This window comes from Leucopleurus acutus (genome assembly GCF_964270905.1).
Source record: "Leucopleurus acutus genome assembly, chromosome: 1".
Taxonomy (NCBI): Eukaryota; Metazoa; Chordata; class Mammalia; order Artiodactyla; family Delphinidae; genus Leucopleurus; species Leucopleurus acutus.
The window spans coordinates 4,686,560-4,709,906 of NC_139142.1; the positions used below are offsets into that span (position 1 = coordinate 4,686,560).

The 23,347-nt window shown below is 48.8% G+C and overlaps 1 protein-coding gene across 2 annotated transcripts in view; it reads right to left on the minus strand.

Annotated features, from left to right (window-relative positions):
- EVL (Enah/Vasp-like) overlaps positions 1-23,347 on the minus strand; it is a 164,446-nt gene that overhangs the window by 64,413 nt on the left and 76,686 nt on the right. The gene's annotated exons all lie outside the window — the stretch shown is intronic.

Below are 23,347 nucleotides of genomic sequence, written 5' to 3' on the forward strand. Positions count from 1 at the left end.
TCAGCACGTGACAGAAAACGAGGGAAGAAGCAAAAGAAGCACCCGGAGAGAGAAGATAGTCATGACTGAAGTCAGCACACTGCAACTCCCGCCACAGCACGCAGGGCAAGTCTCCCAGAGCCCACCGGCCTCTTCATTTACATATAAGCCTAATAATCTTAAACATTTACTTTCTCAGTCTCTAGTATATTAGAATCCCCCAATTAAAAAGGTAAGACGGGCTTCCCTGGTGGCACAGTGGTTGAGAGTCCGCCTGCCGATGCAGGGGACACGGGTTTGTGCCCCGGTCCGGGAGGATCCCACATGCCACGGAGCGGCTGGGCCCGTGAGCCATGGCCGCTGAGCCTGCGCGTCCGGAGCCTGTGCTCCGCAACGGGAGAGGCCACAGCAGTGAGAGGCCCGCGTACCGCAAAAAAAAAAAAAAGGTAAGACGTGGTTTTCAAAGGTAGGCACACCAACAGCAGCGAGGAGTGGCTGTTAGCAGAAAGGGAGGCTGAAGAAGTAGAAACGGAAAGTTAAAGCCCAGCAAGTCGGCGCCAAGTTATAAAGAAGTGAAAGTGTAGTTGTGATGATCGTGATGAGGAGACCAAGCAGTCAGGAGAAAGTCCCAGTCCGTTCCCTTCACCACCTCTAAGAGGGCAGGGAAACCAAATATTCGGAGAAGTTCTCTCCCCAGTCCCAGCGGTCACCAGGTGACAAAACGATGGTTTTCAGGAGACTGGCCCTCAGGGACCTGGAAACCTCAGCTTGGCCGAGGCAGCCTGCCTGAGGGCTCCTGTGGGCTGAGCTTCCCCGGGACCCGGCTCCCCTACGACTCCAAGACGGCGGAGGAGACACGTACAGATGGTCACCACCTTAGCAACGATTCTGGGTATGTGCACACACAAACCTGTCCGTACACATCCCCTCACCTCACGTTACACGAATCCCTACGTACATTTGATGGCTGTCCGGCTAACGACTTCGCGTGCCGGCGCTCTCAGACCCGCTCCAGGCCTACGCTGCTCCATCTCAATCCTTCTGCTGGCCCCTCAGCTCTGCCCGAGGGTGCAGGAGTCTGGGGTGCACTGGACGCCAGCCGTCCACACCCTGTGCTGAGGCTCCCTCTGTGGACACGTGTACTGGGAGTGAATTATGTGGGTTTTGTTGTGCAATTGTGCTACATCTTTTTTCTCATAATTCATTATTCATTCAACAAATAATTAAGGGGAAATCAGTGATGAGCCGAGCAGGCATGGGCTTCCCCAGAAGACAGCCATATCATACTGGCAGGGAGAAAAAAGAAAAACAAAAGGAAGACCAAACACAGCACTATGCTTTGCCTTCTCTGAGCTCTGGAGCCCGAAACCATGTATCTTCTACGAGAATATTAGGAGGAGTTGCCGCTCCCCTAGCTGAGTCTTTGGGGCCCTGTCCTCATGAAGTCGAAGGTAGGAATCAGAGTAAACTGTACACAGAATTAGACCTTGGTTCAGATCAAGTCAGAGCCCCACACCAATGTAAACTAATTACTAATCAAGTTCCGGGCTAAGTTGTGTCACTTACTGCTACTCACGCACGTAGGCGCTCATGGTGACAGTGGGCAAGTAGGTGTGTGTTCTGAATGCTGGCTCAGGAGCTGGGAGAGACCCTGAGACGCGGCACAGTGTTAGGTAACAAAGCACAGACTCGATCAAGTCAGAGGGATCTGAGCCAAAACCCCAGGCGTAGCGCTTACTGGCACGTGGCACAGAAGCCCTTGAGATGCCTCTGGGGGGGCAAGCCAGGAAGGAACCGTGTGGTAGAGCCCCTGTGTGAAGGCCGTGGAGTGCCGCCCTTCTGATCACCTTCAAACGAGCCTGTTCTGGAGCAGAGCTGACCAGTGGTCCCAGCTGCTGCCCTCTGGATGCCCACCACGTCTGCACAGAGGCCACATTCTCTGGGCCACTGTCTGCCAATGACTCAGTGGTGGCAGGGATGGCTGGCCCATGCAGGGCTCCTCCCCAGGGGAAACCTCATCAGCCAGGCCCAGATTGTCTCAGAACTGTGCTGTGGGCTGAGACGCTTCCTCCTCAGTCCTTCTCGCCCCTTCTTCTGCAGACGTCAGACCTGCACCTTGGCCTGAGGCTCTCTGGGCCTCTCCACTCCCTCCATCCTTCACTGACCTGATAAATCTCTGGAATCTAACCGTCCTGGGGGACTTGGTGTCTGCTTTTGGAAGACCCAAAGTAACACAGCCTGCACGGTGCAGGCTCCCCGAGGGCAGGGACACGGGTCGCATTCTCCACTATCTCCAGAACCCGGCAGACAGCAGGGGCCTGAGGACTGCTCCCTGTGAAGAGAGCTCTGGAGAGGACCTAGCCCCTCTCCTACTCAACACAGCACACCTCCTAAAGCAGCCCGAAGAGCGCGCCGAGCCTCTGAATGGAACTGCTGGCAGCGGGGAACTCTGCTCTCCAAAGCAGCCTGTCTGTTGTGAAACGGTTTGAGCTGTCCTTGTCCTGAGGGTCAGCCCACTCCCCGCCCTCCAGAGGCACAAAGGGGCTCTGGACAGCTCTGCCAGTCTAGTGGACAACTGAAGGAGCACCTTGGCTCTGCCATCCACCATTCACACAACACAGCGACAGGCCCCTGTGCCACCCCAGTGAGTCACCACCTGTCACATGTTCTCTTAGGATCTGGGTATGATACTCTGGCCTTCGTCTGACAAGCACAGATGCCAGTGAGTCAAAAAACATTTAGTGATGCAGAGATGAATCTGACAGTCTCTGCTCACAGCTACTCAGGAAATAAGACAAATAATTACACACCTTCCTCAGCCTGGAGGGACTGAGGGAACAGGGGAGACTTTCTGAAGAAACCGCGGTGTGGGTTTAAAGCTGAAGAGCTCTCAACCCCAGGCGGGTTCAGGAAGGGGATGTGGGATTCCGGGCGGGGGCGGCCAGCAGCCAGCGAGGCCAGGACAGCGCACTGTGTGCAGAGCCCACCTGGGGCACCACATACAGCTCTCGGGGCTGTTCAACGGACATGATACAGCAACGGACCCCCCGCTGTGCTTGCCCCTGCTAGGTGCTTTGACATCAACCACTTTTTAAAGTTGTAATCATAGCCACAGGCTCCCTTTTTGTGTTTTTTTTGGGGGGTTTTCTTTAGCAGTTTAGGTTCAAATTGAACTTGTGGTTAATCAAAAATCCCTATTTTTGTTCCCATTTGAATAGTGCTTGTGTACCTCTGCTTATTTTATCACCACTAACAAACCCTAAGTGCAAGAAAATACGTGTTTACTTAAGATTCGTCTTATTATCCCTTCGGGATTTTTGTTTTGTTTTGCAGGAGTCAGCATTTTATTATTTTTTATTTTTACTGAGATGTAATTGACATGTAACATTATATTAGCTTCAGGTGTGTAACACAATGATTCAATATTTATATATATTGCAAAATGATCACCACAGTAAGTCTAGTTAACATCCATCACCACACCTAGTTATGAAAATTTTGTCTTGTGTTTTGTTTTAGTAAACTCTTGATTCCTCTCCAGCCTAGACAGTGCCTCTGAGCGCCATAAATTCACTGTCTTCTCGACACCTCCATTGGGATGAATATGCAAACTCTACACTACACGCGTTATTTCACAGGCACCAGACACTTCATTTGTCTAAATCAGTTTTCTGAGGAAAGTTAATTTGGTAGACAAATATCAGAACGACTGAACTATTTTCTAAACACATACATACAAAATGCCCTTTACTAAACTGAGAAGGACTATCGCTACCCCTCCCTCCCCCAGCCCTGGCCCTACACAACTTGCACCAAAGCTGGTCCTCCTGAGGGCTCATCTCGGACAGGCTGCCTTCACGTGAGCAAACAACCGCTGACCAGTGGGAATCAGTCCAATATGCCATTTGGTTTGTTCCACATGGTGCTGAGCTGCCAGGCTGATGGACTTTTGCCCCCCGGGACCTAACAGGCTGCTCTGAGCTGCAGATACAAGCAGTTTCTCTCCCAGGAGAAGGCTCTTGCAGAGCTAGCAGTCCAATTCCAGTCTCATTTGGGGCTTTTGTATGGGTATTTGTGGGCCCAGCAGAATAGTCAAGGCTGTAACTTCCCTCCCAGTGGCAGGTGAGACATACACTAAGAAAGCTGGGACAGCTCTTCTGTCAGAACCTTAGAGGAGGAAGATGGCATCCTCTGGGCCTCAGTTTCCTCATCTGTACAAGGCTAGTCTGACCTCAGGGCCCCCCTCAGACAGCCATGCGTTCGTGCTGGCCCATAAGCCCAGCCCCAGGTCAGCAGTCAGTGTCTTGTCACTGGTTCAGCAGTTAACTCCTCTAGGCTATACGTCAGAGACCACTGCTGAATCCCTGTTGAAATCTCTCACTTAAAAAGAAAAAGCGCAAACACACCCCAAACTTTCTGCATATAACTGTGAAACATACTCACAGATATTCCTGGACTTGACAAAAGAAACCACTGATACACTGTGGATAAAACTAATACACGGGAAAACACAGTGAAAGTAGCCTGAAGTCAGTCTCCACCTCCGCTTCTGTCTATTCCTTCTGGAAAAGCGCAGCTTCCATGTCCCACCAGCTGGTGGACTCCCGCCCCACCGCTCCCTACGTGACCGGGAATGAGGTCTCCGAACCTCTCTCGGGCTTGCAGCGACACCCCGTCCTGGCCACGCTCTTCCCTGTGCGCAGTGAATGTGGAATCCTTTCCACTCTACAAATACCTTTCGGGGCTTTTCCAGGCATTTACCACAAAAATTTGAAGGACAGAGTGTAGTTTCATAAAGTAAGCAAAAAGGTACAAAGCCAAAAGGGGACAGAGAACAACAGGGCCAACGAAGAGAGGCTCATTGGAAAACTAAGCCCAGGGGTGAGCTTGGGCCTGTGCGAAGAACCAGCCCCCGCAGCACTGTGCTCGTCTCTGCCTCTCACCAAAGCTCTCACCTGTCTGTCCTGCTTCTCAGCATCTGCATCAGCATCCGTCTGCCCCATTAAGAAGGTGCGCTCCTTGAAGGCAGGGGCTCTATTGCTTTCCCCTTCGTAAATCTGCTCCCTTGTGTGCTGCTGACACTACGAACTGTTGAATACGTGACTCTCTAACTGTGAATAAGTGCATTTATGACCGCGTGCCCGTGGGAACATTCCGTCTACAATCCGGGTCCGTTAATCCTCAGAGAGAGGAGCGGCTGAATAAGTCTCGGTTACAGAGCACCGTCAGATCACCGCGGCCTGGGATCTGAGAGTCAGGAGACCGCAGCGCTGAGGGTGGGCCTAAGGAGAGGGAGGCTCCCAGGAGGCCAGCTGCAGACACAGACCCGCGGCTCTGGGAGGGTGCAGGCTGCCCTCTCGGGGTCCTCTGGAGGGTCAGCCTAGGAGCGCACTCTGTCGCCTGGATCACACCTCACCCTCCCCGCCAGCACGGGCTCAACCCAATGCCCAGCTCGGTCACTCCCTTCAGACAGAACAACTCATCACACTCTGTCCTGAAGGCGTATCTTGTCGCCCCAGCAGGACCAGGAATCCAGGTGTGCCTGGGAGTGAGGCGTTTCCCGGGAGGTGGGGCAGGACACTCAGCGCTAAGAGCAGGATGGATGGTCCCGGGCAGAGCAGAGTGAGTGGTTACCCTACTGGGAGCTTCCTCCCTCTCCACAATAACTATCGCGGGATTAAGCGCCCAATGAACACCCAGTGAATGTGAGTCTGGCTGATGTAAGCTGATATGAGCTGGCACCACTCCCTGCTCCCAGCCGCTACCTCTCTAGCTCTCGTTTTCTCTTCCGTCAAGCTGAGACATGTGATACCCGGCCAGACAGACCTGCAGAACAGTGGCAGGTACAGTAAGTGGCGAGAAGGAAAGCTACCCAGCACCTTCTCCGTGGGGTGGGCCATCACCCTCCCAGGGGCAGGCACTCAGGAGAGTAAGTGGCAAAGCAGGGTTCAGAGACCCGGCGTGGGAGATGCCCCGGCAGCACAGCCTGTGCCCCCAGTGGGCAAGCCTCCGCCCTGGGGCTCCCGGCAAAGGCAGGACCCAACAGCCTGCACGCTGCCACCTGAACGCCCAGGGTGGCTCTCCAGGTCACACTCAGGAGCCCCCGACCTTAGTTTTCTCCTTGGAGGTTAAAAGAATAAGGGGTAAGGGCAGCTCCAACGTGGATACAGAAGGCGCCTCACACTGGCTTCACCTCAAGTCTTACCTCATGCAGACGTGCTGTTTACTTGAGCCAGTATGTCCCTTGTTCAAGACAACTTCTCTTTCCTACATCCACAGTTTGCATCTCACCTTTCTCAGCTCAGTGCCACTGCCTTCAGGAAACACCTATCCATTCACTGCCACTGTCCTGAAGGTCTGCTGATTTTCTCTCTCCCCCACGAGGCAGGTTTTTTGTGGTTGCTTTAAAGATGTTCATCTCTGTAGCTCCAATAACTGGGAGCTGCTGGATTGCTCAGTAATTATCTCTGAATACATGCTTGCTTCTGAGTGTGCCCAGTTCTGCCAGGCATCATGCTTCTCAGCCTTCGAGGATTCTTTGGGGTGGGGTGGGGTGGGGAGGGGGTCACGACCCACCTGAGATCAGGCCACCACTGCTTTCTCTTCCCGCATTAATTTAACAAATAAACCAAGAACACACCCCTTTCACTGAGTCCTGACTACGAACCAAATATATCCCCACGCCTGGTCCTTAGAAAGCAGACCGTGTGTTGAACAGAAGCCACAGTCTGCGCCATCAAGGGAAGGCGCGCGCGCAGCCCACGGCACTCCAGGGGTGCAGCGCGCCCGCAGCAGAAGGGGAGCCTGGCGCGTCTGGCCCAGGGTGGGGGTGCGTGCGTCTCGGGCAGAGTGCCTGGTGCTCCTGGCCATCACCCTGGGCCTCCCGTTACTTCTCAACACGCACGCATTCCAGGGGAACCAGGGAGCCCGCACCAGGCGTACTGGCACCGCATCCCAATCCAGGGACCAAGGATCAGGGATGGAAACACAGCCCTGTCAGAGCCCAGAAACATTCGTAAGGAACTCTTTAGATGGAGGAGTCAGGCCAAGTGAAGGGGGCAAGCTTACCAACGTCCCACAGCTAATATGCGGGAGGCCGGGACTAGACTGCAGACCGCTTTCTGCGACATGACAGGGCTTCTCCGCCTCCTGAATAAAGCATTTTACCACATGCAAGTTTTCTCTTTTTTATGTCATTTTTTTTCTGAACCATTTGACAGTTCCAGATATCATGATACATCAATCCTAAGGTTTTTACATTTCTTTAAAATAAGGACGTTCTGATGTATAACTTAAACACCATTATTACATCTAAGAAAATTAGTAATTCACTAATAGATCCAATACAGAGCCCATATTAAAAGTTACCCAAGTTTCCCCAAAATGTTTTGATTTTTTATAGATCTAGGATCCGCTCATGCATTACATTTGGTTGTGTGGTCTGCTTACTCTCTTTTAAGCTAGAATGTTAGGGCCTATTTTTTTCCTGTTTTTCACTGATACTGATTTGTGTGTGTGTGAAGAGATCAGGCCAATTGTGTCGGAGGCCGTCTGCATCCTGGACTGTTTCCTCGTGACTGAATTCAGGGTAAACAGGAAGAACACAACACAGGTGGTAGTGGGCATGTATCCTACCACATCACATGGGGCAGCACACGCAGGTGCCTCCTCTTGCAGAGGCAAGCCTGTCTACGGGAGCAGACGCCAGATGTCTCCAATGGAAAGGTGCCTTTCTTCTCCGTAATGAGTAAATCCCCTCTAGGGTGACCTTTTTTCCTCTTAATGGAAACAGGCCTGAAACAGGTTTGGTGTTTTCATCTAAACTTAAAATGTGTATTCTGAAACAGTTCATGCCTACAGCTTTGGTGTTTTGTTCTAAACTGAAAATGTTATTCTGAAAACAGTTCACGCCTGTGAGAAGTCGGTTCCCATGATCCCACCACTCAGGCCAGGAAATGTGATGTCATCTCAGAAAGCTGTTCAGCTGGAGAGGCCCCTGCATCCCAGTGCCCTCCTCTCGACCGGTGGGAGCCACCCCCCTGAACCAGCGGCTTCTACCAATTCCGTGCGTGTCTTTCATAGCACAGTCACATAACGGACTATGTTACAGAAGCGGTTCTCAAACTGTTTTGGTCTCAGGACCCCTGTATGCCCGTGTAAACTACTGGAGATGGCAGCTAATTAGTACAGAAATGCAAATCAAAACTACAGTGAGGTACCACCTCACACCAGTCAGAACGGCCATCACTAAAAAGTCTACAGATAACAAATGCTGGGGAGGGTGTGGAGAAAAGGGACCCCTCCTACACTGCTGGCGGGAATGTAAATTGGTGCAGCCACTATGGAAAACAGTATGGAGGTTCCTCAAAAAACTAAAAATAGAACTACCATATGATCCTGCAATCCCACTCCTGGGCGTATATCTGGACAAAACTATAATTCAAAAAGATACACGCACCCCTAGGTTCACAGCAGCACTATTTACAATAGCCAAGACATGGAAGCAATCTAAATGTCCATCAACAGATGAATGGATAAAGAAGAGATGGTACGTGTATACAATGGAATATTACTCAGCCATAAAAAAGAATGAAACAATGCCCTCTGCAGCAACATAGATGGATCTAGAGATGATCCTACTAAGCGAAGTAAGTCAGAAAGAGAAAGACAAATACCATATGATATCACTTACACGTGGACTCTAAAATATGACACAAATGAACTTATTCACAAAACAGAAACAGACTCACAGACACAGAGAACAGACCTGTGGTTGCCAAAGGAGGTGGGGGTGGGGGAAGGATGGAGTGGGAGTTTGGGATTAGCAGATGCAAACTAGTTATGTATAGGATGGATGAACGACAAGGTCCTAGTGTATAGCACAGGGAACTATATTCAATATCCTGTGATAAACCATAATTGAGAAGAATATGAAAAAGAATGTATATACATGTATAACTGAATCCCTTTGCTGTACAGCAGAAATTAACACAACTGTAAATCAACTATACTTCAATAAATTTTAAAAAATTATTGAGGGTGCCAAAAAGCTTCTGTTTATGGAGATTAAGTCTATCTGTATTTACCATATTTGAAATTAAAACTAAGAATTTTTAAAAACACAAGTATACACTTCCTTGGCTGTCACCGTGACAATGTCAACACATGTCATGTAAGCCTCTGGAAAATTCCACTTTGCACTCATGAGAGTGAAAAAGGCAAATAATGTCTCAGTATTATTACAAATATAGTTTTGACTCACAGACCCCTAAAAGGGTAGGTCTTCTGATCACATTTTGAGAACTGCTGCATTACAGTAATGAAAACAATAAATTAGATCCGCACAGAATAACACGCATAATCTCAAATGGTGACTAAGCCCCATTTTTGTGAGTGTTAGAATTAAAGAAAGGCTTTGGGTAAGTGAAGAACAAATTTGGTATCAAACCCAAATATCTTTTCTTCTACCCAAGTTGGTTGTGAGAGCCAGACTGCCACGTCATGTGCGGTCAAGACTGTTTGCCAGGGCTTCCCTGGTGGCGCAGTGGTTGAGAGTCCGCCTGCCGATGCAGGGGACACGGGTTCGTGCCCTGGTCCGGGAAGATCCCACATGCCGCGGAGCGGCTGGGCCCGTGAGCCATGGCCGCTGGGCCTGCGCGTCCGGAGCCTGTGCTCCGCAACGGGAGAGGCCACGGCAGTGAGAGGCCCGCGTACTGCAAAAAAAAAAAAAAAAAAAAAAGACTGTTTGCCTTTTCTCTGCTCTGATGCCAGTGTCCCGGATGCCTGGACAGCTGGCTCCACTTCTCTGTGAAGTCTAGTGGAATCTGGAACAAACACTCCAACCAACTGCTGAGAGGGCCTGACATCCTTAGACTGATCCTGTCTCAACCCCTTCCCACACTTTCTCTCGAGGCCACCGACGCAGCCCTTCCCTTGGGGAGCCACCTGACAGGCCATGTGCACACGAGGACTGCTCCAACTTCAAACGTATTTAAATTCCACTCTATGCCTGTGTCCCCAGAGTCTGTGCCTCTGACCACTTGTGGGAGTCGAACAGGTTTCAACACGGCCTTGGGACCGCTGTAGAGATCTGGCTGGGCCAAGGACTGGGGCGGTACGCGCATCCCCGAGGGTAAGTTAATCAATCGCCTGGGAATGAGACCCGGCTGCGCCTCGGCTGACACCCCTGATTATCGGCGGGGCAGTTCGGCTCAGATTCGCATCAGAATGAGTGTGTGCCATCCCCTGGCCATGGGGGCGGACGCAGACCCTGCCCATGAACAGCTCTAGGCTGGGAGGGGAGGTGGTGAATGAACAGATGACTGACGGAGAGAAGCGTGGGCGCCACAGGAGGGCTGAGGAGGTCTCCCGTCTCCCGTGGTACTAACGGTGGAAAATCGGAGACTACAAAGAAAGACAGAGATTAGGAGCCTTGATTCTAACTCTGACGGCCATTCTGGGCAAGTTCCTTCGAGAGGCTACAGCTAAGCTTAGCTTCTGAAAACACACGAGACCTGGCTTCAAAGCCCAACTCTGCCAAGTGATACCAGTGTGGCCCGGAGCAAGCAAGCTGCCGTTGCCGACCCCTGTCCTGCCAGTGAGATGGGAACAGCAACGCAACACCTCCGAGGACGAGGGCCAAGCACAACTATGTCGAGTCCCGCCAATATAATTAGCACAGTGCTTGGCATGGAACACTCAGAAAAGGGTACTGCTGCTACTTTTCTCTTTTAAGGGTTCAGGTGTCAAAGTCTAGACTAGCTCTCAACCATCTCCTGCCTCAGGAAGCCCAGGGAACACAACACACTCCCATGAGAAGAACTTAGAGTCGTTATGGGAGTGTTTCTCCACTGCAGACACACTGGATTCTTTGAATAGAAGAAGACAGCAAAGTTTCAAGACGTCTTCAAATGACTGGGCTACACATCCCGGGACAGCAAACGCACAGCATGCTCTCTGAGGGCTCGTTTGGCTGTGAGCTTCCAGGACTCACACTCGCCTGTGAGGACAAGACGTCAAAGGAAACACCAGCTGCCCTTAGAGACTGTCTTCCAAACCCTGTGGCAGAGGCAAGGGTGTGGGCTGGGGGGCACCGTGGGGTGGCCAGGCCGTGGAACTTCTTCCACGTTTACTTATTCAAGCTCTGAAGGGCTGTGGAATAAGTGGTGACTGCTGTGCCTGGGCAGCTGACTACCGACTGGTCGCACAGGGAGCCCTGGCTCCATCACGAGCTGAGAACACACGGAACATCTGCTCTCCTGGCCGCTGCTCCAACAGGCCACACTGCGGAGCTCCGCTGGCAGCGTCAGTGGCCCAGCCATCTCCAGTATCGTAACGAAAGTACTTAATTAATTCCAGTAAGTTAATAAATGTGTATTGCTGGGCACTGTTTTAGGCACTGAGGATACCCTAGTCAGCAAAACACAAAAAACCCTCCACTTTTGAACTTACATCCTTGTGGGGTGGAGACAGATGACAAACAACAAACTAAAAAGTCATGTAATATGTCAGAAGGTGACAAGTGCATTAGAAAACCAACCAAGCAAGCACGGTAAGGACAAGAGGGAGACGAGGGAAGGGGCTGGAATTACCCGGCTGCACCAGGAAGGGTCAGACGCATCACTGACGCGTGCGGTCCTCCCGCTGCCGTGGCGCGCTGAGCTCCCGCTTCGTGCAGCCTCGTTCAGCCAACACTCCCTGGAAGCCGTCCTGCACCGGCTTGACCCCCACCGACCCAGCCAGTACACAGGCTTGCACCCGGCCTTCCCCGAGTCCGCCCGAGTTGGGTTTGATTCACTTCCCTCCTTCACACCACCCTGGATCCAGCGGGCAGTCCCAGAGGCTAGACCTCCACAGCACCTCCCAAATCCGGCCACTCTCCTGCTATGCCACTGGCTCCATCACTGGTCCCAACCGTGGCCTGTCACCTGCGTGACGGCAGCAGCCTCCCTGACGCCTTCCTACCTCCATTCTTGTCGCGCTACAGACCCTTATCCACTCAGTGACCAGAGTGACTTTTCTTGAAGCTCTGTCGGATGTCTTTCCCCTTGCGTAACCCCCTCCAAAGGCTTCTCGTGACACGACAGACACAGCCTGGACTCCTTCCGGGCTCCCAGGCTCTGCGTGATGAGGCCTGGCTGCCCCTCCGCCCCACCTCCCTTCACTCTCCCCTTATGTCGCTTCAGCCTCCCCGTTCTTTTCCTGACCTTTGGATGCACCAAGCCGTTCCCGTCTCAGGGTCTTTCCCCTCGCTGTCCACCCCCGTGTGGCCCCTCCTCATATTTTCATGCTCAGGTCTGGCGTGGCTGCCTCGTGCCCTCGCGCAGGTCGGGGGGTGAAGGCTGCAGCGGGCGTGAGCAGGGCGCCGCCTCTGCCGTCGCTCTAGCTGGGCTTTCCGCTTCTCCACGATTTTTCGACCGTGCGCCCGCTTCCTACTGCCCCTAGTGCAGTCCCTGTCTCCCTGCCACCGAGAGCAGCCCCTCGGTCCCTTTTAAAACTCATCCCTGGGACTTCCCTGGTGGTCCAGTGGGTAAGACTCTGCACTCCCAATGCAGGGGGCCCAGGTTCAATCCCTGGTCAGGAACTGGATCCCGCATGCATGCTGCAACTAAGAGTTCGCATGCCGCAACTAAGAGCCGGCATGCTGCAACTAAAAAGATCCCACATGGCACAACGAAGATCCCTCATGCTGCAATTAAGACCCAGAGCAGCCAAAAATAAAAATAAAAAATAAAAATAAAAATACAACTCACCCCTATCCTTCGAGTCTACCTGAGACCCCACTTTCTCCCTGAAGTACCTCCTGGCAGCCCCCGACTTCTCAACTCCTGCCGTGCCTCCTGTCTACACTCACCATGGTCTACACTGCACCGGACTAAGGCCCTGTGATTCCTTCATTCCTGAGAACGCCGCCTTCCCACTCGACCAGCTCAGGGGCAGGAGTGCAGAGCGTCTGCATCAGGAGGCCCGCTCCAGCCTGGGTCTCTCACTTCCTGGGCAACTTACTCCCTGCCTCTCTACCGTGGTTTCTTCCACTATGAAGTGGGAACAATAAAAGCAATACCTGCCACCTTCAGGATCGCCGTAGGCATTAAATGAAATCATGCCCGAGAGAGCGTGCTGTACGCCGGCACGTGCTCAAGAGAACTCCCCGGTCCCAGCCCAGGGTTGAGTGCTCAGAAAATGTTTCTTGACTGATGGATGGCCGGAACTGGGACTGACCCGCTTTCATGATGGGAAGGCCTTTTCCATCCCCACCACAGGAACCACGGTGACCTAGGAATCCAGCGATCACATCTCTGTTATGTCAGCATGTGGAAAGCAAACCGTCTACGGCTCTCACAGCTGCTGTATGTGCCGTCCCGCTGGCACCGTGAGCGCAGGCAGCCTGGTACGGGGAGGGTGGGTGCAGAGAACCTGGGTTTTGGTTTGGCTGGACCACTAACTCACTCACCAAAGAACAAGTTCTGCCCCAGCTCTGGGCCTCAATTTCCCCAACTGTGTATACCTCAGAGCTGGACTAAATAAGTAGTTTTCAGATTTCAAAATCATCATCACCAGCAACAATACAACTTCTTTCCTCAAAGAAATATCGAGGAGTACTTTAAAAAGATAAAAGAGAGTGGATCTGGTTGAAGTGGAGGGTAAGATGCCTGAAGCACCACTAACCCAGGTGATCTACTGTAGATGGTCTCTACCTGCTTTCAAGATGGAAACTCCTAAGATTTCTACAACTTTAAAAGACTTTTAAGAACTGCTTTGCTCCCTCCTGGTTTACTTCTGATACTATTTTCTGCAGTCAGTAGTTGACAGGATAGAGTACACTCAGCTTTTCAGTGTAGTTTTCGGCAGGTAATGACTTTGGCGCCTGCCCGCTTTGGAAGCTAACGAGCCTTTGAAACGGAAAGTCTTGTTTGCTGCAGCTCCACCCACAAGTCCTCTAGAGCTCAAGGATGATAGAAAACCGGCTGCAAAGGAGCAGGGAAGGCCAACTGCGGCCCTGGCCTTGAGAGCTGCCAGCGCCCGGAGGAAGGGGCTCCGGCAGCCTGCCCAAGGCCGCGCCATGGCGCGAGAGCGCCGCCCTCTCCAAAGCTCCCCTGCCGACCAGAAGCATCGGACGGGCCCCACTTACTGTGTGTCAGCTGTCATAACTCCCTGCAAAATGCTCCTAGAGAGCCCGTGTTGCATCCTGGGAGAAACGCTGGACGCAGCTGTTCTGGGTGGTTCTCCTTCCAGTCCCTCCTCAACCAGCCATGCAACCCTGAGCGAGGGCCACAGCCGATCAGAGGCCAGGCCTCCTCGCCCACAGAACAGCAGTGATGCCCCCTTCCTGAGCTAACCACCCAACACGGTTGAAAGAATCAAGAAAACTGGTGAAACAGCAGTTTGGGAACTGTGAAGTAATTTTTAAGGGCAGGGATTATAATTTATGCTGAGACGCACAGCTGCAGTGAGTCGATCAAGTCAATGCCCCAAATCCCAGAGGATGAAGCTCTGTCCTACGAGCCACAGTATTGTACGGGGTCGCAGGGCAGGGGCAAATCACGTCTGAATTGTAATCGCACCTTTGGAAAGGGCGCTCACAATGACCAGCTCAGGACACAGACCGGCTGGTGCCCACACATGTGCTAAACCGCAGCAGCCTAAGTGATCCGCGGTCTAAAGTCAGTCCCAAGTCTCTCAAGCAGAAGGTCAGGGTTCTGCTGTGACAGCCCACGAGGTCTCAACTTGTACAGAAGGCACCCCAGCTCCTCCTTCTGTGCCCAGCATTCAGAGAAAACCCCCTGATGCCTTCAGGTCATTCTGAGAGAAGAGCCAGGACCTGTCCACAGCATCTCTCAGCCAAGCCCCAGTCCCCTCAGATAGTTCAGAGCCCCCTCTACCCTCCGAGGCAGGCATCTGACTGCTGAGGAAGTGATTCTGACACACACACAAAAGCCATTAAAGATGACAGGCACCCAGAGACACAGGCCAGCGTAGTGGACAGGCCAGCAGACGGAGTGGGCAGGCTCCATCATAACCTGCTGTGTGACTGTGAGAGAGTCCTCTGCCCTCTGGGTCCTCGGTCTCCCCATCAGTACCCCCAGGGGATCTGGGGGGATCTCTAGAGTCCCCGTGATTCTTGGTCTCCTCTGACGTCCCTCTGTCCCCTCTGGTCCCCGTACTCACACTGTGGCCATGGCTGCACGTCTGTAGCACAGGGAACCCGAGGAGGTAAGTCCTGTATTCCCACCAGGCCAGCTGATCAGAGGGCACAGACCCTCGGAAGGCAGCAACTTGATTTTTAGACTCTACTTAAAACCAAACAGGAAAAGGAAGCTGAACCAGAGGCAACGGAGAAACAAACCCCAGTTGAGAACTGAAACCTAGGTAGAAAATAGAGAAACAGAGCTCGTGGTGCACAGACCCACCAGCGTGGGCTGCCTGAAAGCGCCAGGCTGCAGCCTCCAGCTCCAGCGCTTTCTGCAGGGCCGGGATGAGGTCGCAGCCGGGCAGGGCGTTTTGAAAGGTCAAGGGCCAGACTCCCTCACCGGTCAGGACGCCGAGGCCCAGCGCCGAGGGCTTCCTACAAGCATTCACGGAAAGGTGCCCTGGCCCATCCTCCAGAGAATAAAAGACAACATGATGAGGTTACAGCTGGTGAAGGCTTTAGTTTTACCCCGGTATAAATTCTATAATTCTGTTGGGGAGACGCTTCTCACTAATGGTGACGTTTGTGTCAGCAACTTAGGACCCGAAAGGAAAATTTCTGAGGAATGATGGAAACCTGGCCTTGTCACTGGCTCATTAAGGGAACCTGGGCTTCTGTTTTCTCAACTGTAAAATGGGGCTAATAATTCTTAGTTTGCTTGTCTCCACAGGGTCCTCATGAAGATAAGGTCCATTCCCAATCTTTCATTCAAAATTGACTGAGGACCCACCAAGTGTCATGCACTGTGCTAGAAACTAGAGACAAAACATCGATGGGAAGAGCAGTTACTTGTCCTTAAAGGGTTTTTGCGGGTTAGAAAGGAAGAGACTGACAGGTTAGCAAGTTGATGTGTTTAGATGTTAGTACTGATATAGTGGAAAACAGCTACACCGAGAACAGTACAAAAGAAAGATCACTTCTAACTAGAGAGCTGAAAGCACAGGCAGTGAGAGCTGAAGGCTGAAAGTGCATTTTCAAAGGATTTCAAAGATACGCATCTCCCTTTAAGCACAGCTTCAGGTTGCAAACCACAAACTTTGACATATTGTGGTTTTCATTTTCTCTTAGTTCAAAATATTTTCTATTTTTCCCTGACTTCTTTTATCCATAGATTATTGAGAAATATTTTGTTTAATTTCCAAATATCTGGTGTTATCTTACCTCTGTTATTATTATTTATTTCTAATTTAATTCTACTGTGGTCAAAGAACATACTTAGAATTTCTTCTTTGGTTCTTCCTGGTATGACTGCAGTCCTTTTAAATTTACTGAGACTTGTTTGATGGTCCAGCAGGTAGTCAGAAGATGTGTTCTGAAACTGGGTGCATTTTTCTAAAAATGTCAATTAAGTCAAGGTGGTTAAAAGTGTGGTTCGGGGCTTCCCTGTTGGCACAGTGGTTAAGAATTCGCCTGCCAATGCAGGAGACACGGGTTTGAGCCCCGGTCTGGGAAGATCCCACATGCCGCAGAGCAACTAAGCCCGTGTGCCACAACTACTGAACCTGTGCTCTAGAGCCCGTGAGCCACAACTACTGAGCCCACGTGCCACAACTACGGAAGTCCGTGCACCTAGAGCCCGTGCTCCGCAACGAGAAGCCACCACAATGAGAAGCCCGCGCACAGCAACGAAGAGTAGCCCCCTCTCACTACAACTAGAGAAAGCCTGCATGCAGCAACGAAGACCCAACGCAGCCATAAATGAATTAAAAGAAAAAAAAAAAGTGTGGTTCGGATCTTATGTCTTTATTGGTTTGCTGTCATTGTTGATTTATTTTTGTCTAATTGTTGTATCAATTGCTGAGACAAAGGTGTTAAAATCTCCAAACATGGGCTTCCCTGGTGGCGCAGTGTTTGAGTCCGCCTGCCGATGCAGGGGACACGGGTTCGTGCCCCAGTCCAGGAGGATCCCACATGCCGTGGAGCGGCAAATCTCCAAACATGATTGTGGATTTGTATTTCTGCCAATTTTTATTTTATGTATTTTGAAGCTCTTGTTAGGTACATATATTTTTAAGACTATTCTATCTTCCGGATGAACTGACCCTTTGATCAGTATGAAATGCCCCTCTTTATTGCTGGTAACACTCTTTGTCTTTAAGGTTACTTTATCTGATATTAATGTAGCCATTGGAACTTTCTTATTCTTACTATTTACCTAGTATATCTTCTTCCATCCTTATTGGTTTTCCACTGCTGCTATAACAAATTACCACAAACTTACGGCTTGTAACAACACAAATTTATTACCTTAGTTTTGTAAGATAATAGTAGGCCAGCCATCTGACATAGATCTCATGGCCTCACTGGGCTCAACTCAAGTTGTTGGAAGTGATACAGTCTCTTCTGGAGGCTCTAAAGGAGAAGAACTTCCTGGCCTTTTTTTCAGATTCTAGAGGCTACCTGTACTCCTTGGCTCATGATATACATGTATGTTATGAAATAATCACCACAAGTAAGTTAATGAACATATCCATCCCTACCTTTTTTTTTAAGATAGATTTTATTCATTTTATTTTATTTTATATATTTATTTATTTTTGGCTGTGTTGGGTCTTTGCTGCTGTGCACGGGCTTTCCCTAGTTGTGGCGAGCAGGGCTACTTTTCATTGTGGTGTGCGGGCTTCTTATTGCGGTGGCTTCTCTTGTTGCAGAGCACGGGCTCTAGGTGCGCAGGCTTCAGTAGTTGTGGCTCATGGGCTCCACAGCGCAGGCTCAGCAGTTGTGGCGCACAGGCTTAGTTGCTCCGCGGCATGTGCGATCTTCTCGGACCAGGGCTCAAACCTGTGTCCCCTGCATTGGCAGGCAGATTCTTAAGCACTGTGCCGCCAGGGAAGCCCTATCTCTACCTTTTAATTGGAATATTTAGCCCGTTTACATTTAACTTATTGATATGATTGGGTAGAGATCTACCATTTTGCTACTTTTCTGTTTATCGCATTTGTTTTTGGTTCCCCTGTTGTGCCTTTCCTGCATTCTTTTGGGTAAACTAAATACCCTTTAGAATTCCATTTTAATTTTTCTATTGACTTTTTAGATATTCCTCTTTACATTACTTTTTAGACGTCTTTCTAGGGATTAAAATATACATTCTTAACTTCGTACAGTATACTTAGAATTAATATTGTACACTTCATGTAAAATGTAAGAACTTTATAACTGCATAAATCCACTCCCACCCTTAATGGTATAGTAGTCCTATGCATTATATAATCTCAATAGAACGCTGTATGTGTGTTTGTATTTTTTAATTATGGAAAAAAGTCTTTTCTATTTACCCATATATATTTATCCTTCCCAGTATTCTTCATCCTTTCATAAACGTCTGAGTTGCCTGGCATCCTTTTTCTTCAGCCTGAGGAACTGCCAATAGCATTTCTTGTACATCAGGTATGCCGGCAATAAATTCTCTTACTCTTCTTTTATCTGAAAAATGTCTTCATTTTGCTTACATACTTAAAGGCACTTTTTTTTCTGAATAGAGAATTCTGAGATTTTTTTCTTTCCCTTTCAGCACCTTAAAAATGTTGTTCTACTGTCTTCTGGCATCCATGGTATCTGATGAGAAGTCAGCCGTCATTCATATAATCCTCTCTATATAATTTCTCTCCCGTTATGATACACTGCAGTTATGATACACTGCACAGTCTCGGCTATGCTGTCTTCCTTTAAAGGTATTGAGTTTGTCCTGGCAGTTAGGTAAATTATTGGCATGTCCTTTTATTGTTAACAAGCTTGGATTAATTCTTTCTTAAGTTCTACTTCCATTTTGATTTAGCCCTAGGGTATGTCCCTTACTCAAGGGCATAGTCCTTACTCCTAATGCGTAGCTGTTCTGGGGTCTCAACTGAATGCCTAGGTGCTGCTCAGTGAGGTCTCTTCATTCAGGTGGACAGGGATCTCCAGCATTTCCCAGCACTGCATGACCTCTGGCATCATCATTCAGCTCTTAGCCCTACAGAAGGGAATCTGTGCTAGGTCTCACGGAGAGTGCCATTCTACTCATGCACAGCCAGCCCTTAGCCAACAACCCAAAGTGAATTCCCTACACAAAACTCAACATGGCTTCCTCTTCCCTATTTCCTTGCCCTGCAACATCCAGCTATTTCAGTAGCTTGGAATTCCAACAACTGACTCTTCCGCTCACTAAGATCAACTTTTAGCTTGGGTTCCACCATTCTGTGCCAAGACCAGAAAGAGACTCCAGGTAGAAAGCTAGAGCCATTGTGGGGCTTATCATGTGCGTTTCTCCACTCAAAGATCAGAGTACTGTGCTGCCTGTTCAATGCCTGAAAACAGCCAGAATTTAATATTTTGTCTGAGTTTCAATATCCTTCATATATTTCGGAATTTTGTATATTTTGTTCAGTTTCACAGTTGTTTTTGCCAAGATGACAAGCCTATTACAAATACTCTGTCATGGCCAGAAGCAGAAGTTGATTATGATTATTAAAGTACCAAAGGGTATTCTTTTTCATTTCCTGAGCATTTCCTAAAGATATTAGTTTCACTGTAAATATCCTCACTGTGAGAAATGTGCCTTTCACTTTCATCCTTCATTTCCTCTGTCCTCCAAACATGTTACTACTGCTTCTTCTTGGTTTCAATAAGTAGGTCACAGGTAAGAGTGAATCTTTGGGGGGCATTTTTTAAAAACTCTACCATCTGGCTTAATACAGCACTTGAGTAGGATTATGAGAGGGAGCAAGAAATGTGGCAAGATTTATGAACAGGGTGTTATGAGACATGGACTCCAGCCCATGCTTTATTATTGGCACGCTGTATGTCCCTGGGCATTCACTTCCTCACTTTCGACCCTGGCTTCCTCATCTGTTCAATGAAAGGACTGGTTATATTAATAACTATGGGCTGCAGGTACACCACCAATTCCTACATCAACTGTGTCAGGGAAATAGAAAGTATTGGAAAAACAGGATAGGGGCTGTTGACACTTGAAGAGCAATTTAGTGAGAGAGTTAAGAAATGTCGTTTAAGGTAGCACCCTATAATGTGTTCCTATGAATTGAGCTCAGCACCTAGTATACTGTTTAGGATATAGTAGGTACAGGGTACATGTTAATTGCACGAATGAATGTATGAATGAACAAATGAAAGAGAAGGGCACCAAATCTCACACAGGATATTAAATGCTAAAGCATTTGGCCCTTGATCATGTTCAATAAACCACCACCATATTGACTTGAAGGAGGTGTTTTCCATGGGGCTAGATCCCAAAAGGAAGCAGAATGGTTGACAACGAATCAGGAAGCTATACTAAAAGACACCTTACTCAGGAGATCTAGTTAAGATCTAGTTGCTGTGTGGCTTGGGGAAGTCACTTTCTGTGGATTTTAGTTTCCCTTTCTTTAAACAGACTAACCACTCTTCTACTCTGCCTCAGTGGTACATTTGAGCATAAAAGGGTCTTTGACTAAGAAATACAGAAAAAAATTTTGCTTGTGTAATACTGGCTTTCCATGAGAATTTGTGTTAAAAAGAGGCAAAGTGTTCTGAGCAGTAGGTCCTTGTGTTCTAGGAGTAGAGAAAAAGAGGATAGAGAAACGGCTACACAGAATTAGTTAACATCATTGACATGTTATGAAAACCTACTAGCAAGGTTCATGACCAACTGTAGTCAAACTTGGATTTGTCCTTCAAGACCCAACTTACATATCCTCTCTTCAGTGAGGTGTCTAATGCCCTCTAGGCCCCCAGAGAAAATTATTCCTGCTGCTGTGTTTCTTCAGCATTTTACAGCATTATCAATAGTTGTCACAGATCACTGTCCTTTAGGTAAGGGCTACCATGTTTTATTCATCTTTTATAACCACCTGTACCCAGCACAATTCTTGGTACATACTGGGTGTTCAGAATGTTTGTTAAGCTATTCTGCTGCAGAGACTGGGACTCAAAAAGTACAGGAATTATTAGTGGTACAGAGAGGGGACAGATACGGCCTTGTTTTTCAAATCTCAGCATTTGGAAAGGGAATGGTTGAGCCTTGCCCATAATACCACGGTCCTCTGCCCCAAGGAACTTCCATCCCAACTAAGGTCCTGGCCAAACTCATCTGCAGCATAAATCAGCAGGACTGGCCGAGGCAACGGAATGTTCCAAGGAAACAGTGATGAACTCACAGGGGAAAATGATAATATCTCTGAGAAGTGTAAGCACTATAAAAAAAAAAAGACTTAAAAGAAAGGTAACTAATGAAGAAACCTGTGATATATAATAAGAAATATATATCTGGTCTTCGTCCCTGTTTCTGGCTCATAGCTCTCAAAACCCTTGGAATTTCCAAAGTGTAAGAGGAATGGAAGCATCCTTTGTTATATATACTTGGCCTCTGGTCTTCACTTCCTGAAAGAGTTTTGTGTGATAACAGTGAAACTGATGTCTTTTGTTACTGATAACAGGCCCCTTTCAACTACCCTTGAATTAATGTTAATGAGGTGACTTTTGGAAAGCCCCTAAGGATGAGTGAGGGCTGGTTGCCTGGAGAACCAACCATGTGATTAGAGGGTTGTAACTTGCAACCCACAGCCTTGACCTCAACTTCCAAGGAGGGCAGAGAGGCTGATACAGTAAGTCCCCTACATACGAACCTTCAAGCTGTGAACTTTCAAAGATGCAAACGTGCATTCCATCGACGTCAGGCGTGAGTGAAATTGCAGCTGGTCCTCCATCTCCTATTGCTGATGATCCTGCAGCTCTACCATCTCCCACCTCCTCTCCCTCCTCCAGTCTGTAACTCTTCTTGCCTGTTCACTCGATGCCAGCCCCCGTATGCCAGCTGTTGTACTAGACAACTGTACCTTTCAAGGTACTATACTGTAAGGTTAAAACTGTTTTATTGTGTTTGTTTTTTTATGTATTACTTGTGTGCAAAGTATTATAAACCTATTACAGTACAGTACTATATAGCCGATTATGTTAGTTGGGTGCCTAGACTAACTCCGTTGGACTTAAGAACAAATTGGACTTACGAACGCGCTCTCGGAATGGAACTCGTTTGTACGTAGCGGACTTACTGTATTGAGTTCAGTCACCAATGGCTAATGATTTACTCAATCACACCTCTTTAATGAAGCCTCCATAAACTCCCAAAAGGACAGGGTTGGAGAGCTTCCAGGTGGGTGGAGAGAATGTATCCGCAAGCTGGGAGGGGCGCACAACCTAAACATGAGAACAGAAGCCCCTGCGCTCAGCACCCTCTGGACCCTGCCTTTGATATCTTCTCCTCTAGCCGTTCATTTGTATCCTTTAATATCCTTTGTAATAATCTGCTTTCCTGAGTTCCGTAAGCTCTCCTATCAAATTAACTGAACCCCAGGAAGGGGGCATGGGAGCCTCCAATTAATAGCCAGTTGGTCTAAAGCCCAGGTAATAACCTGGATTTGTGATTGGCATTTGAAGCAGGGGGAGGAACAGCCTTGTGGGACAGAGCCCTTAACCTGTGGGATCTGATGCTATCTCCAGGTAAACAGCATCAGAATTGAGTTAAACTTAGAACACCCAGCTGGTACTGCAGAACTGCTTGATGTGTGAAAACCCCACACATACAGTGTCAGAAGTGAAGCAGTGTTGGTCTACAAATAATAAATGCTGCAGAGAGTGTGGCGAAAAGGGACCCCTCCTACACTGTTGATGGGAATGCAAATTGGTGCAGCCACTATGGAGAACAGTATGGAGGTCCCTTAAAAGACTAAAAATAGAGTTACCATATGATCCAGCAATCCCACTCCCGGGCATTTATCCGGAGAAAACCATAATTTGAAAAGATACATGCACCCCAATGTTCATAGTGGCAATATTTACAATAGCCAAGGCATGGAAGCAACCTAAGTGTCCATCGACAGATGAATGGATAAAGAAGATGTGGTCATATATACACAATGGAATATTACTCAGCCATAAAAAAATGAAATAAAGCCATTTGCAGCAACAAGGATGGACCTGGAGATTAACATACTACGTGAAGTAAGTCAGACAAAGACAAATACCATATGATATCACTTGTATGTGGAATCTAAAATACGACACCAATGAACTTATTTACGACACAGAAACAGACTCACAGACATGGAATATAAACTTATGGTTACCAAAGGGGAAAGGGAGTAAGGGATAAATTAGGAGTTTGGGATTAGCAGATATAAACTACTGTACATAAAATAGATA